The 12,112-nt window shown below is 47.0% G+C and overlaps 1 protein-coding gene across 2 annotated transcripts in view; it reads left to right on the top strand.

Moving 5' to 3' along the window:
- The window catches only part of LOC147035614 (E-selectin-like), a 73,387-nt gene that overhangs the window by 398 nt on the left and 60,877 nt on the right, over nt 1-12,112 (top strand). The window lies entirely within an intron of this gene.

The raw sequence follows: 12,112 nt of genomic DNA on the forward strand, positions 1-12,112 counted from the left end.
ATTATGGTACTGTGAAATACCAGATATTTTGACATGAAAGACATTTAAGGGCCTGCTGCTACATGCAAACATGCCTGTACATTGAAGTGTTGTGCAAAGATAAAGTTAAGCTTAAGGCTTGCTCTCTAATTAAACGTTGTAGGCTCCTGATGGCTGGAAGGATAGCTTAGAGGGATGCATACTCGCCTCAAACTTTCTAGCCTGGGTTTGAAAGTTTATAGCTGGGCTGACAGTCATTTAGTGTTAAACAGCAGGGCGTTTTATCAATCTGTGTGCCATCCCTCGGACTGACATTAAACTGATGTCCCGTCTGCCGGCATTATTTGGTGGATGTTAATGATGCACGGTGTGCTCTCGGAAGAGTAGACAAGTTATCGCCGACACCATGAACAAATTACAAATTCTTGCCTGAGCAGTAGGTCGCAAGTGTTTATTAAGATTTCGTAAGTGTATTGATGACTTCCGTCATCTGTTTGTGTGTTTGTTTGTTTGTTTGTTGGCACGATAACTCGAGAACGGAAGAAGCGATCAATGTGAAATTACACCGTCATTCAGGAGGGTGATGGCTCGCGCTGATTAGATTTTGGTCAAAATCGGTCAAAGGTCAAGGTCACGGTGAGGTCAAACATTCGATTTTTGATGGTTTGGTACAGAATCATCGTAGAAACTTCTGGTTTGCGTCGCTACCTTCTCTAGAGACAGCTTTTATTAGACAAGGTCAGAGGTCAAGTTGACGATTTCGTAAGTACCAGTCTATGACTGCTTGTTTTTTTTTTGTTTGTTTTGTTGTTTTCTCTTTTTATTTCTTACATGTTGATTTTTACTTTTAATTTTCGCACCTGCACAGGAAGCATTTGCATTAATCACTTTTGGTAGAATTGTATGTTATTTTCTTGGACGATTTTGTTTTAAACAAAAGCTTAATCAATGAACTTCGTTGTTGTAGATGAAGCTACCTATGCACACTGCCAGCAATCCCTGGCAACATCTCCATTTTGGTGAATAAAACGTCATTCATACAGACTACTTTATTTTCAAGTGTCATTCATCTTTAAATTCTTTCATTTTGTTTTTCGTTCTTTTATTTATTTGATTTTTTTTTTTTTTTAACAAAGCTTCCTGGTGGTGTGTGAATCGCTCTTTTTTTTTTTGTGTGCAAAATGTGGAGAATTGTAAATACAATTCATGTTGTTTGCCATTTGATTTGTGATTCCTGATGCAATGTAAATCGAGCCTCGTGGGGGTATTTCCTCAAAAAAATATCTTCTTTTCGACGAAATGTTACGCCAAGCTGAAATAAATGAAAAATCAAATGCAGATGAGCGACCTGAGACAATGGGGAAGCACGGTTCTTATGCTTACACAACGTGTCAGCACACTCTGCTAGTAAAGTTATAAACCGACAATATAACTTGTAAATTATAATGTTATCATTTATAAACTTAATTTTGAAATCACAGTTTATCGATAATTATCAGAATTTTCACGGAACGATCTTACCTACACCAGCTGAGAAATCCTCCTCTTATTCCTCTTTGCTTATGTGTTCACCTTGGATCTTTTTTTTAATCTTATAAGTTATAATAGAACTTATAAATTATAATGTTATCATTTATAAGCATAATTTTGTACACTTAAATTTTGAGATCACAGTACAGTATATCAATTTCTCAAAATTATCATGGAAGAATCTTGCCCTCACTCGCTGAGAAAACCTGACGTCAAAAGCCTCTGTTGTGCTCGTACGCTTTTGAGCTTTCGAAACATCTTTGAATTATGCATTTAGTTTTTTTTTAGTTTTTTTACCATGTGTAATGGTGTGGGTGATGGTGTGTGGATGTTGTGTGGGTGATGGTGTGTGGATGTTGTCTGGGTGATGGTGTGTGGATGTTGTTGTATGGGTAATGGTGTGTGCATGTTGTGTTGGTGATGGTGTGTGAATGTTGTAGTTTGGGTGATGTATGGGTGATGGTTTGTGTGGGTGATAGTGTGTGCATGTTGTGAAGGTGATTGTGTGTGGGTGATGGTGTGTGAATGTTTCTGTGGATGGTGTATGGAACAATTGAGGAGGGGTAGGAAAAGCAGAAAGGTTTAGATGTAATGTGGGCAATGCATGCTCAAAGAGGAAAATGTGAGGTGTGTATGTAAAGCCTTGCCCTGAAGGGTTAAGTGGCAAGTCACCGATAGCTGTTATGGAATCGTAATTCCCTTCATGAGTCTAAGTTGATGAATAGGGGTCCTGAGAAGACAGCAAGATAGTGTATGTCATTATGGAGCTATCTTCAAGTGCTCGGGACCTCCCGGCTCATCTGCTCTCGCACCTCTGCCTCGTGCTTGACCAACCGTCCGTCGCACTGTTCTCTCAGCGCCATCTGGTGCAGCCCATCTTGGCTTTAGTGCAAACTCCAACGGTGGTCTCTACTTCAGCAGGAACAGGCAGGCCGGTTGTTTCAGGGTTTCCAGCGCATTCCAACATCCGATTCCCAGCACGTTCCAAAAGCAGCGAACGGTCTGGCGTTCTGCCTTTTAAGCAGCTTGAGCAGGATGGAAACTTAGGAGTGGGGGGGGGGTGGAGGGGGTCAGAGTTCATGGGAGGTGGAGATCCCAGGGGGTTAAGACTGTGGCTTGCCTTTTGACCTGTGGCAGCACATCACCATTGGTGTGCTCACCAGTCAATGCCTCCTTTGGCTGTGAATCATCCTCGAGTTAAGGTCCTCCCTTAAGCTTTCGCCACCATGTCTTTAACGGGTTTTTCCACTCGGTGGTCTTTCCTGCCCAAATTGTTTGAAAACAGGAATGTTGTTCTTTCCCTTGTCATCTGAATATGTGGTTGGCTGTGGTGCGGTGTTTCAGAATGTGGTTGCATGTGTTGCTTGTATGAGAGGGTTTAAAAGAGAGAAAGGAAATTTACGAATAGTGGGTTGCACCCTTAAAATCGCCATTTACTCATCCCTTAAATGAGCACTTCATAATCACTCATCACCAAAGTGATAGTGTTGCATGTATACAGTATGTAGATATATTGTTGCGTGGCCGGGCGTCGGCCGCGAGCACGACCGCGAGATGGAGCTGCAGCGTCGGCTCGACCGATCGCCCGGAATTCAGATAGTACTTCTTCGGAAAAGTACAGGTCCCTTTTTGGACCGTGAAGGTTCAATATTTCTATGACGTGGTACAGGGTTATTTGCCAAATCTTCAAAATACCTAGAGACCACGTGGCGATCTACCGAGTCTTCACACCCTCGACGGCACCCGTACGGAACGAGCTGCTTAGCGTGCGACCCGAGCGGTTTGATCGCCGAGTTCTGTCAGTCCAATTGTCCCATTACAACGGCCATGGTAGTGGCCTGCTAATTCCCCAGCACATGACACGCTCAGTCAATGAAAGAATAGATGTGAACGAGCTGAAACATTGAACAAATGGGGGTTTATTTATAATTCAATAGATGGGGAATGAGGGAAGCACGTTAGGGCAGAGCTAAACCGAATATTAAGAATTGCAATTTTATACAGCACAGGCACTTAAACAATTTACTACTTAAAGACGGGGCCCCCAGGACACACACACACGCACATACAAATCGGACCAAATGGTCTGTAATTGGACCTCCACCCTGGAGGACAGACGGGCTGAAGATCAGGGTAGCTGGCTCCCTGGCTGTGAGCGCGTGGCTGGGCGTCCACTCCTTCCCGGAGCTCCGGTCACCGAAGGACGGACCAGCGCAGCCGAACCCAGCTGAAGTGAGACTGTGATTGCCCAAGCTTGCGATCATGTGGAGGCGGAGGACGACGACCAGGGCGGCGACCACTCACGAAGACTGATCAACGACTACTGACCACGACTGACCACTGACGACCAGGACTGACGAGGACTGTGGAAAATCTCTCTCCTCCGACCAGCCGTCTGCGCTCTTATTCCTTCATCCCCCGCAAAGGGTGGGGGGGGTGTCTCCGCTTCTCCACACCAGACGGCCTTGTGCGCAGAATCCCTCGTCACCCTGTCACTGGCCCGTTTTGGTGCGCATATCGCTCGCCGTCGCCCTCACTGGCCAAAACGGGCGCCAAGCCCTTCGATTGGCCAGGTGGCGTGGTGACATCACATGGACCGCCCCTCACACAGTCGGGGAAGTCCGATTGGCCGAGTGACGGTCACGTCACTCGATGCATCCTGATTGGTCGAGAGCCACCGCGACGCTCTTCCTTGAACTCCGCCCTCGTACGTGATCGAACACATGGGGATAATGGCGTCGGTCAGAGTGAGGTGAAGGTGTTGATGGGGGTGTAGAAATGAACGAAAAGAAAACCTGACTATTAAAATAACTTCACATTGCATGAACATTTAGTTACCCATTAGACAAGGGACGGGAACTATCTAAAAACACATACTTACCGATATAACTGATCTTTAGGAACTTGGATGTCTGTGTGCTCATGGCTTCCAGATTCGCAACACTACCCCCTCCCCTTTTTACAGACTCGTCCCGAGTCGTCAAATTTTCGTGTGACCAGCATGTGTAAGTTCTCCCCTCGTACGTTTTACCCACGGATCCCTGAGTGCGACATTTTTTTTTTTTTTTTTTAAATACGTGTCCCAAAAATATATAACCTAATGCGCTGCTCAACTAACTAACAAACTCGCACAGACTCATATGGACGACTTCACTAAAATTGCCGGCGCTATGACACAGGCAGGTGGGGTAAGAACTTATTTACAACCTTAACATATCTATTTACACTAACCATGGCCCAGGACCTGGCATCTGTGGGAAAGAAGGCACGGCAAGGTTAACAGTTTGTGTGAGGATGAGCACAGCAGCTGAAGGTCAGTCGTCCTCAGGACCTGATCAAAAGGTCCCCCTTGAGTCTTCCTTCTTTCTTTCCTACCCCAGCTGCTGGAGGCAACTCACCCTAACCCGGCATGCCATATGCCGTCCCACAGGCCATTTGAAGAGGCAGCCAGGCTGCCCAATACAGTCTCTGGCTCCTCTGTGCAAGAACAGGGAGGCAGCCGGCTGCCCAATGCAGTCCCTGGCTCCTCCCTGAAATGAACTGGATGGAGGATGCAGCGGATGCAAAAGCACAAAAATGGACTGGATGGATGCAAGAACGGTGCACAGGCTGCTCAATGCAGTCCCCGTGGTGTGGCTGCCTGCAGAGCACTCCTTGCAAACACTGGCGATCCTGGCGCACATGGTGATGATGACACAGGGGCAATGCAAACAAAAGGGTAGCAGGCATGGGGTTATGGCAGAGGCAGGTGGACAAGGCATGGCAAGGCAAGGCCATGCGGAACAGGCGATCCAGCACAACAGGCCGGCAGGTGAAGATGGCCGGCCTCTGGTCTCGTTCCTTGTGGGTCTGGAGGGAGTGCAGTGGTGCCGGCCACTCCGAAGGCGGGCTCGGACCTAACCTACTGTCTCCCCCAACCTATCGCCTTTGCCTGTCTCTGTCCATACCCACTCCCTGAATTTGCAACATAAAACAAATTTAGCCCCCTTTTTTATTTTTATTTTTTCTCTATAATCTCGTCTCCCGAACCCACTTTATTGTCCTTGTCCGGCTAACCTATCCTGTCAACCTAGCCGACTCCCAACCCCTACGTTCCCGTTTTGGAGGGGAATAGGGAAGAAACTAGCGTCCTGTCTTGAGACCCGACAAAGCCTCAGAATGGCCTCCCACAGTGAGTCCAGCGGCCTATTGAGAGCGAAGGGATGGATGGTGCGAAGGGGTCCATTCCCTAACTACCTTATCATTTACTAACTTTTAAACCACCCTGGGGCTTTTCAAAACGCCTGTCACTTTAAACTATTGGTTCTCGAAACCATGATTCCCGTTGCCTGTGTTGGTGTCCATTATAAATTTGGGCCTCACCCTCAAGTTTTCATTCGTGCCCTTGCACAATTTCATGGCTGGTCAGCGTGGCTCAACTGGCAGGAACCTCCCCTCTGCCGAATCTAACCATGGCACCCACGGGCCCTCAGGCTGCCTCCGAGCCTAACAACTCCCTGTGAACGCGGGGGTTGCCCTTCCCAGCATTACCCCCCTCCGATGCCCACGTGGCATTTTGGCGCTATGGGTCCCATTCCGCAGGTCGCCCATGCCCACTACACTATCCCGGTCCCGTGGACCCTTGGCCTACTCTGGCCGACTAGTCCAGTGCCTGGGGTGCCCTCTAAAGAATACTCACCTTTCGACAGCCAGGCTCCCAGCCAGTCCATGAACTCCTGCACCCCTCCAAATGGGTATCGTGCCTTCACTCAACACAAACAACAAAACGACACCCTTTTAGTAAATTTAACTAACATTAAACTGACCCTGGGGTCCCTTGGGTGGGAATCACTCCTCCCCCCAATCAGTCATTCGCACCATGCATTCCACATTCACTCTATACACACTCAGGGCTGCTGGCCCATACTCATTGTATTTCTTTTACTTTTTCACTCACTCAACACTGCCATTCTCCTAACTCAATACCCCTAACTCACTCGTGCTCCCTCGTCGTCCCTTAAGCTAATGCACGTTCCATTTACTCTACGCAGCTAAGCTATGTCCCCACTACACATTCCACGTCTGTCCGTGTCTCCAGAAAAATCCAAAAATCCATTTTCTAAATCTATCCTAAATCCCTCTAACTAACCCATTCCACGGGCTCCATGAGGAACAACCCATGTCCCCATGAAGCCGGTCCAGCTAAACTAACCCATCCCACTAACTAGTGCTTCCTTTGCCCAATTTCACAGGATATCCACCACATCCTACAGGGCCGTATACTTGGAGTGAGGCTTTTTTTCCTGCAGCGCCATGGTGGCGGTCTTCGGCACGCCCGTTCGTCCCTATGGGCGATGCCAACGTCCCCTCCGAAGGCCGATCCGTTCAGCCTTGACGTCACCCTACACATCCCAAACAGCGCTCGCTCTCGGGGAAATCCTCACGCGGGACTACGTGCGCTCTTTCCCCGGCATTCGTGCCGCGAGATTCCCGGTGACGTCACTCTCACACCGAGCCTGCGCGGCTTGCCATGCAGGCTGGCACACGCGCATAGTCCCGGTAAACCCCTGATCCCTCCACCCCTGATCCGAATCCGTGAATTTCTCTACGGAGGCCGAGGGGCCGAATCGCACTCCTGACTACCAGTTGTTGCGGGGCTGGGTGCCGGCCGCGAGCACGACCGTGAGATGGAGCTGCAGCGTCGGCTCGATCGAGCGCCCGTAATTCAGATTGTACTTCTTCGGAAAAGTGCGGGTCCCTTTTTGGACCGTGAAGGGTCAATATTTCTACCACGTGGTACAGGGTTATTTGCCAAATCTTCAAAATACCTCGAGATCACGTGGCGATTTACCGAGTCTTCACACCCTCGACGGCACCCGTACGGAACTAGTTGCTTAGCGTGCGACCGGAGTGGTTTGATCGCCGAGTTCCGTCGGTCCAATTGTCCCGTTACAACGGCCACGGTAGTGGCCTGCTAATTCCCCAGCACGCAACACGCTCAGTCAATGAAAGAATAGACGTGAAAGAGCTGAAACATTGAACAAATGGGGGTTTATTTATAATGCAATAGGTGTGGGATGAGAGAAGCACGTAAGGGCAGAGCTCAACCGAATATTAAGAATTGCAATTTTATACAGCACAGGCACTTAAACAATTTACTACTTAAAGACGGGGCCCACAGGACACACACACGCACACACAAAGAATCGGACCAAATGGTCTTTAATTGGACCTCCAGCCCAGAGGACAGTCGGGCTGAAGATCAGGGTAGCTGGCTAGGAGTGGACGCCCAGTCAAAAACGAAAATCCGACGGCGCTCACTTGCACTTCCTCACTCATCGGCGGTCTGTCGGCGACTGACAGCTTCTGCAGGCGGGAAAATATTCACGCATACGGATTAGGATCGCCTACATACGTGCACCAAACCACGCCTCCATAGCTTCATTTGTTTACGCACGAAAAATCAAGGTTGGATACTTTTTGAACACACCTCGTGTGTATATAAGATGAGTTTTCATAAATTTTTGATGACTTCACTCGATGGTAGTTTTTAAGCATATCATTTTGGACACATTTGAATGTGCAGACATTTTTTTTGCCCGTGCCATCCCGACATGTGGAGTACGATCGTAATCTCTGTTAATGGAGCAAGTGTATCTGTGTCCAGCCACTAACGGCATATTTTTATGACGTAATAAACAAACAGGGTTTATCCGTGTTGTTTGTGTTCGCCTTAGAGCATAATAAAATAAATTGCATACATGTTGGTGGTACCCACGGCCAGGTTATGGAGGGGGGAGATTTATGATTTTCTCCTGTACATGTGCCACAGTGCAAGTAGTTTACTGACCCCTGCTGCAGACAGAGGGCATTGATTATTAGCCATGGCACAAAATATATTTTCCCTACCTTCCCCACTATCACCCCCCCCAACCCAAACCCCCCCTGGCTGCTCCAAAGGGAGCGGATGTTTCGAATACGACAGCACAATGGTGTGTTTCCAGTTACACATTCTCACTCATGCTTTATGAAAGGTTGAACTTCCAAAACCCCAAATTCATGACAAATTATGCATTCCATGAACAACAGTGCTTTAGGAATGATGTGCTTTTATAACTCCGAATCGATCAAAACAAAAAGCCTGGTGTTTGCTTAACGGTTAGGGTGCCTGGCTTAAGATCTCAGGGTCTTGAATTAAAGCCCCTGTAACACATTGAATTAACACCAAGCAGGTTGACTCAGCCTGTCATCCTTCCGAGGTTGACAAAATGAGTACCAGTTTATTGGTAACAGAGGCATTGTATCGGCGGCACAGCCACAGGCTGCATACGATTAAACTAGAAAGAGCAATCAGAGATTACACTCTCGCCAGAACTTGTGTGTGCTGTTTGTGTAGTTTTGTGTGGCATTTGTGTACTGGTGTTGTATAATGCATGAGATAATTAGAACTGTCACTTCATAACTGCTGCCAGTGATGACCAGGTACCAAGACGTCCTGCTGTGATGCAGCCCCACTTTGATGGCACACCTGACGACAACCCGTGACTTTTTTATTATAATTCATTGTTCAATTGAATTTCGAATGGGGTTAAAATCAATTCAATGGAAGACCAAATGGGTAGAGTCCTGCAATGGTGTCATCAAAAGGAATCCAAAAAAGCAAAGATGAAGTCATGAGGAGGAACCTGGATAGGATTTGCAGTTCAGCTGCTACTACTCTACCCTCAAACCCATCCAGGCACAGCCAAGTGAGCCTTATTCAAAGAAAATAAAAGAACCCATATCAAAAAATTTAATAATTATGGCTGCCAGTTCATGCATCCAATCAAGTTGAAATTTAAAACATGTATTCCCCGTCAATACAACATAATAAATTTGAAGTTTCACGTCCAATGATGAAGCGATTCTTGAGAAAACATTATTTAACATTTTTCTTCAATCCGGTATGGCTGCCAAGCCATGTGACATCAATTACTCCATAACCTTGTACACGCATACCTTGGGGAACATTTATGTGAAGTCTCCCCTTGATCTGTCCAACTGTTCTGATGAATATTTTTATATGATTTAGGGTGAATCCAATATCGCCGCCAAACCATGTGGCCGATGACATCATTTGTGTGAACCTTTTGTTCCTCATGGATCGGTGGTCATATTGTTACGACTTTGGAAACCTATCGCACACAACATTCAGGTCCTATAGATTAGTTATATCGGTAAGTATGTGTTTTATAGATAGCTTCCTTGCCTGTGTTTAAAGGGTGATTAAATGTAAATGCGCTGTGAGTTACTTTGATAGGGTTTTTCTTTTGTTTTTACACCTCCCCCCCCCCCCCGCTCTGACTGGCGCCATAGTTCTTCGTGCGTTCAACCACGAATGTGGGCAGGGATTCGCATCCCCTCAGACCGAGACTCCGCCCAGGATGGGAGAGTGGGCCCCCCTGGCCAATCAGGGACCTCACCACCTCAGATCGAGACCCTGCCCAGGATGAGAGGGGTTGGCCCCCCTGGCTAATCAGGGACCTCGCCACCTCAGATCGAGACCCTGCCCAGGATGAGAGGGGTTGGCCCCCCTGGCCAATCAGGGACCTCGCCACCTCAGATCGAGAGCAGGGAGGGCGGAGACGTTCCCCTCCCCCCCCGAAACAGGGTGAATAAAGAAGCAGGCGCTGATATTGGTGAGGTACATCTGGGATGTCACATCACATCTCGTCTTAGCTGGGCTTGGTCGTCGTCTGGGAGGTCTGGAGCCTTCTTGTCTTGGTGGTCGCCATCGTGGTCATCGTCTTGCAAGGTTCATCTTGCTGGAGCGCTCGTCTTGCTGGGCTCGGCGTGCTGGTCTTGGTGTTATCGAGCTGGTCTGGAGACCTCGTCCTGTTGGGCCTTCATCGTCGTCGCAGGCTGGTCTTATCTCATCTTGGTCGTCGGCGTCCTCCTCCTCCGCGGATCGAGTCAGCTTGAAGACCACACGAGGTGGACAGGTCCAAGATAGATCCAGGTCTTCAGCTCGCCTGTCCCTCCAAGCTGAAGTCCGCAACAAAGGATTCAGCCACCACTTATTTTGGGTGTGTCCGTGGGCCCGTCTGCTAAGTAGTAAACTGTCTAAGTGCTTTTTGCCTGTATATAGGTGCATTATTTAATATTCGGTTTAACTCTGCTTCTTCCGTGCTTCCCTCGTCCCCCAATTATTGTTGTATAAATAAACCCCATTTGTTCAATGTTTCAGCTCGTTTGTGTCTATTCCTTCATTGACTTAGCATGCTGCGTGTTGGAGAAATAGTAAAAGCGGTTACAGCTGTAAGGGGACATTTGGACCAACGGATCTCGGCGATTAAACCGCTCGGATCGCACACGTGTCGAGCGCGAATTCGGCTCGGCTCGTACGGGAACCGTCGAGGGTGTGAAGACTCGGTAAATCGCCACGTGGTCTCTAGGTATTTTGAAGATTTGGCAAATAACCCTGTACCACGTGGCCGAAATATTGACGCTTCACAGTCCGAAAGGGACCCGTGCTTTTCCGGAGTTTTCCGAAAAGTACGGTCTGAATTCCGAGCAATCGGTCGAGCCGACTCTACTGCTCCATCTAGCTGTCGTGCTCGTGGCCGACGCCTGGCCCCGCAACAATATGTGTAAAGTTTTTGCCTTGATCAGTTGTTCAGCCATTTCAGAGAAGAAGATTTTTGAAGGTTTGTTTTTTTAAACAATATGGCTGCCGAATCACGTGACCGATGACATTATCAAAATATTTTGTAGACCATTTTATCCCAAGATGACCCTCAAAAATGTTTATACTGATCGGATGTAGCGCTCAACATATGCAATTATGACGTAACGAAGGCACTTATGTCATAAAAAACAACTCATTCCCCATGAGGTGTACTTGCTATGTGGAAAGTTTCAAATTTTTCTTGGTGCAGTTTCAGAGTTTCAGGTTCAAAGTTTTTTCAACATGGCTGCCACACTACGTGAGCTATGCCATCATAATTATCATTAAAACATTCCTAAATGAGTAGTCGCACCAATAGTGAAAATTTTGTCTCAATCCGACAAGCGGTTGTAGAGAAAAACACAGAAGTTCTATGCGGCCAAACAAACAAAAAGACGACGTCATGCAGAGCACAATACTTACAAAATCCACCAAACAACTTTGACCTCAAAGATAATTGGTGGTTTAATTAATTGACCAAATATGAAACTCAGAGGTCAATTTTCATCCGATTCACTTGAAATTTTAGAAATTTGGCCGATGTTGATCTTTTGGCATATGTGGACCTCCAAAATAATTGGTGGTTGAATTCAGGGACCTGAAATATAAATCCTCTTCACATTTCAAGTCAATCGGATGAAAATTGAGGATTTTAGAAATACCACCTTCGTTGTTGACCTTTGGCCTATGTTGACCTTTTGGATGATGCTGACCTCAAAAATAATTGGCTCATTGAATGCAGTGAGCTGAAATATAAATCCTCTTCACATTTCAAGTAAATCGGATGAAAATTGAGGATTTTAGAAATACAACCTTAGTTGTTGACCTTTTTACCTCAAAAATAATAGGCTTATTCCTTATGCCAAACTCTTCCATGTGGTGAAATGTCGTGAAGATAGTTTTAAAATTGTCAAGGGT

This window comes from Eptatretus burgeri, chromosome 1, assembly GCF_056783735.1.
Source record: "Eptatretus burgeri isolate ZD-2024b chromosome 1, Ebu_testis_v1, whole genome shotgun sequence".
Lineage (NCBI taxonomy): Eukaryota > Metazoa > Chordata > Myxini > Myxiniformes > Myxinidae > Eptatretus > Eptatretus burgeri.